The following is a 5262-nucleotide window of genomic DNA, read 5'->3' as shown; positions in this document are numbered from 1 at the left end:
TGGATTCTTTTGCTGATTTGGCTGGCGGCTCTCGTCCGTTGCCGAGGGAGACGCGAAGGTCAAGAGTGGAGCATTGCTGTTCCATCTTGATCCATTTGTTCCATCTATCGAATACTTGGTCTGCAGTTAGGAGAAGCAGAGTCCTTGCAATCGAATTCCAGTTCGTCTTCATTATTCATTAGTTAGACTTGACTTTGACATTTGCTTTTGCTTGTGAATCTAATTTCTTGAATAGAAAATATAGTGCTGCTGGATCCTTCAGGGTCAACATACCCCCAGCAAAGTCCCATGGGATGCGAGTTCCATGCCTTTCTTTCACGACTTGGTCCTCTCGTGTCATCTGTTTCAGAGTTTCGCATTCACATAAATTAGAACGACAAAGAATAAAGGATAACGAGTTTGGATTCAGACGAAGAAACAGAAGAACATGCTTTTTCTTGGGTCTGTGATGGAAGCAAATTTAAGAGTTACAGCAGAAAGGTGAGTCAGGTGACGTCAGAAGTTAGAACAGGAGGTTGATTTTCAAAGACGCGCTCTGCAGGAAACAAGTGGATTTAGGATTAAATTGAGTGTTCGTGAATTTTTACTTTTCTATTAGTGAATTATTTCTTCTCTTAACTCCACCTCCTACAGCCTATATAAACCCACTTCAGTTTTTCTCAAGAGGCCAAGACAGCATCGTTTGCTTCCATATCTACCGTAGTTTTTACATTTCTTCTCTGCAACAAGCTGAAAAGCTCCTCTTAAACTACGGCAGTACCTTCCTCCCCATTGATCAACCACCTTCTTGTGAAAAAAGCATGGAATTCAAACAAGCCATGGTTAGAGATATCTATTGGCACCCAACAGCAGATCTTCATCACCATGACAAGCGTCCTATGATGAACAAAAGTTTGTCCATAAGAAGTAGCATTTCAGACACTGATGATGCCCATATCCATCGGTCGGAGTCCTTCGGAATGCATGACATGGGAGTAACAAAGAACGATACTGCAGATACCAAATTTGAGTGGTTGCGATCACAGTTGGTCGGACACGATGCCGATCGAATTTGATGCTCCTTTCGGGAGACGCCTTCTCACCTATGCAGACCACACAGCCTCCGGTAGAAGCCTTCGCTTCATCGAAGAATTTATTGCCAATAGTGTTCTTCCGTTCTATGGTTAGTTGATTTGTTTGAATTAGATTTCTAATTGATACTATTAGGCACGTATATAGGTTACTGAACTTCACTCTGGTTGCATGCATGGCCACAGGTAACACACATACTAGTGACAGTTATGTGGGGCACAAGACCACCAAGATGGTGAAGGATGCCACCAGATATATAAAGAACTGCTTGGGCGCAGGACCAGATGATGCACTCATATTCTGCGGCTCAGGGACCACTGCAGCCATCAAGCGCCTGCAAGAGGTGATGGGAATCGCAGTGCCTTCAACCATGAGAGATAAGGTATTATCAACCCTACAGACTGATGAGAGATGGGTGGTGTTTGTCGGACCATACGAGCACCACTCCAACCTCCTTTCATGGCGTAATAGCCTAGCTGAGGTGATAGAGATTGGGCTTGATGATGATGGTTTGATAGACCTGCGAGCTCTAAGTCGCCAACTTGAGTCTTACAAGGATTCCAGACGTTCTATGTTGGGTTCATTCTCAGCATGTAGTAATGTTACTGGAACATACACTGATACACATGCCATCGCCAAGCTTCTTCACCAGCATGGAGCTTTTGCTTGCTTTGATTACGCAGCAAGGTTAGAATATATTAGATTAGAGATAATTGCTGTTTCTTCAATTATTCTCTCTAATCTCGTTATTGATAGAAATTATTTACTTGGATACGTGCAGTGGTCCTTACGCCGAGATTAACATGAGATCAGGGGAGATAGAAGGCTATGATGCTATATTCATGAGCCCACACAAGTTTGTTGGTGGACCTGATACCCCGGGGCTCCTATTGATGCACAAGGCCTTGTACAAGTTGAGTTCTTCTGCCCCTTCTACTTGCGGAGGTGGAACTGTTGATTTTGTCAATGCTTTTAGTGAAGAGGTAAGCCCCCTCATTACTCTAAGTGACTATTCCTATATTTATCATTGTCTGACTAGTTAATTACTTTATGAAGGGACTTATTAGCTAACGTATGAATTAATTAATTTCAATATGCAGCACACTTTGTACTACAATGATGTGGAAGAAAGGGAAGATGCTGGAACTCCACCAATCGTCCAGAAGATAAGAGCAGCTTTGGCTTTCTGGGTGAAGGACTTCATTGGGTACGGTGTTATTGAAAACCAGGAGCATGTCTACATCAATGCAGCAATGAAAAGGCTCCTTCCAAACAAAAACATATTGGTGTTAGGGAATACGAGTGCCCCAAGACAAGCCATACTCTCTTTCGTGGTTTACTCTACCACAAATTCTTCCTCTTACGATCATAAGAAAGATGAAAGAGGTAGTAACGGTCTATATATGTGGGCAGAGTCAGGAAACAAGAGAGATAAACCTTTCCATGGGCCTTTCATCGCAAAGCTTCTCAATGATCTCTTTGGAATCCAAGCTCGAGCTGGGTGTGCTTGTGCTGGACCCTATGGTCACCATCTACTTGGTGTCGATGAGACTCATTCACTAGCTTTCCGTGATGCTATACAAATGGTGAATCCTTAACTGCGAAGATAAATTAATCTTTCATCCTCACAAAAATCTGGTAAATAATCATCTTAAATTTACTCCGACTAATCTTACTTTGAATTTTCTTTGATAGGGTTACACTGGTGTAAAGCCTGGGTGGACTAGACTTAGTTTCCCTTACTACATGTCAAAAGAAGAGTTTGAGTTCATTCTAGCTGCATTAGAGTTTATTGCAAAATATGGTCAACGGTTCCTTCCACTCTACAGCTTCAATTGGAAGACTAGTAACTGGACATTTCAATCTAAAGCTTTCATGGAGAACATATTGGGGGAAGATTATTCACCACTAGACAGTCCTCTAAGTGAAGCAAAGGCTGGATTGAAAATTAAAAACAACGGATCGAGTTACGGTGGAGATGATCATAGTGACAATCAGAAGATCAACAATGAAGTACTCATAGGCAAATATACCAACTACTTGGAGACTGCTAAATATGTTGCAAGTTTCCTCCCCAAGTTCCCTCCACATAGGAGGGTTCCGAAGGACATAGATCTCAGCCTTGCGCATTTCAGGGTGTAGAGAGTTAGGTCTCTCTTTCCCATCTTTGAGCATCTCCAAATATAGCATTATATGATGTGTTAAGAATCCTTAACACTATATCTACAGAATAAAAATGTATCTTAGAATCAAATTCCGTTAATATTGTTTTTACTCTACTTGCATTGTAATTCTTTTTGTCTCTCCAAGTAACAACTCTAGTACTGTGAAGTGTTCTGTTTATTAAACCAAGTTTCATAATAGGTAATTTTTCTTTGCTTGAATTCTGTAGATATTTGTCCCATTTTTCTTTTTGTCCTAAAATTTTTGTGGGTAGGCGTGGGGGAGTGGTGGGGGCAAGGAATGAATTGGCATTTGTCACACCCCACGCTAGGCGTGCCAAGTCTACCTAAGTGGATTAAAATCCTCAGCGGCACCATTCCTAGTGGTTATCCAGCAGCCGCTAGGGATGTGCGCCACATGTAATATCAAAAATTCAGGCCGTTGATTAATTGCACACTTGTTTTTCTATAAACGAGCTCAAATAAATCAGGTCTAAATTTAAGCGGTACGTTTTATTCAACCAAATCATGATATCTTGACTCACTTTCAAAAGAAAAAACTAGATAGATCGAATCTGCTAGCCTCTTCTGCGACATCGCAGTCATATGACGTCGGTCAATATTGTCCAATCTAATGGACTTTTTCACAACAAAATTTAATCATATCTCAAAGAATGGCTCTAACATTTGAATGGACGATGAATCTAACGGTTTTAAATGGCTTTGCACTCTGCAATTGCAAATTTACAATAATTGATTTCTGAAGAATATCAACGGAATACTCAAAAAAGCGAAGAAGATCATAGATTAAGTCTCTCCATGTATTATTAAGGTAATATAAATTTAATTCTGATAAATTCAAAATAGAATCCCTTATCGGAATCTAAGGAGGAGGAGGAGGAGGAGGAGGAGAACAAGAAGTGGAAGTAGTCTTTGGGAGAATACAGAGGAAGCAACTCATGCTCAGAGCTTCTTGGAGTAGTAGTGTGAGGCAATGGATGCAAATAGAAGCATTTTTCTGCAATTGATCTCTGTTCCTCTTCTTCTGGCATTAACCTTGTTCAGCCTATGTAATGCAAATCACCTATCAATTAAAATAAACAGAGAATAAAAGAAGATCAAGAAAGGCCTTGAGGATTTGTTCGCCAAAGTCTTTGTCAACTCCGGCCCGGGGACTAAATGCAATGACTCCGGCTGGTGATGGCGACTTTATGGGAAGAGGAGTTGTGAGTCAAGAGTGAGTGCAAATCAGTGATTCGGTTTGACGGTTTAGTTTGATCAATGAACCTCATCAATTTGATTTGGTTTAACAACAGATTGAGTAGTTAAACTTTTCAATGATCAGGATCTGTTGTAAAACATGTGGCATTGTTTGGTAGGCCGGCAGCTAGATGGTTGCTGCTTTACACGTTGCAGAGGATTTAAACCCCTACCTAAGTAACCAGAGTCCTGTGATATAGATCCCTCACTGGACCACTAATACAGTACCATAATTAGTCATCATTTATAATATTCACACCATAAAGCAAAAGATACGATAATATATGTATGATAATAATAATGTATGCAAAAAAATTTTCTAGGACAAGTTACATATAGACCCTGGGTTTGCAATCAATTACATCTATTACTGCTCAAACAAATCAATTACAAATGCCCCCCTTACTGTGTCAAGAGAGTTGTCTGTTTATAGCTTTCAATTCTTAACAGTAGGGGGACATCTATAATTTTCAAGGGTAGTAGATGTAATTGATTACAAACACAGGGGGTCTAAATGTAATTTTTCCAATTCTCTATAGATCTTATTTATAACAAAAAATAAATTATTTATATTTATATAAATTTAATTTGAATTAAATATATTTATATAAATCTAATATAAAATACATTAAATAAAATAAAATTATTAATCATTAATAATAAATATTGAAATTAATAAATGATGATAATATAATATACGTATAATACATGTTATACAATTATATATGCTGATTCTCTAATACTCCAAACATGTCTATATTACCAATTA

General features: G+C 39.1%; 1 pseudogene across 1 annotated transcript; it reads left to right on the top strand.

Moving 5' to 3' along the window:
* The first annotated feature begins 709 nt into the window (after window positions 1-709).
* Window positions 710-3326, top strand: LOC149018111 (uncharacterized; annotated as a pseudogene). The gene is made up of 5 exons (XR_016173171.1): window positions 710-1162; window positions 1257-1758; window positions 1853-2054; window positions 2172-2657; window positions 2767-3326. The product of XR_016173171.1 is annotated as an uncharacterized LOC149018111 (transcript).
* The last annotated feature ends 1936 nt before the right edge of the window (window positions 3327-5262 follow it).

Source organism: Hakea prostrata, chromosome 4 (genome assembly GCF_041222555.1).
Source record: "Hakea prostrata isolate BN-2017 chromosome 4, UWA_Hpros_2, whole genome shotgun sequence".
NCBI lineage: Eukaryota > Viridiplantae > Streptophyta > Magnoliopsida > Proteales > Proteaceae > Hakea > Hakea prostrata.
The sequence above is the reverse complement of the archived record's forward strand: the minus strand, read 5'-3'. Positions and strand labels throughout refer to the sequence as shown.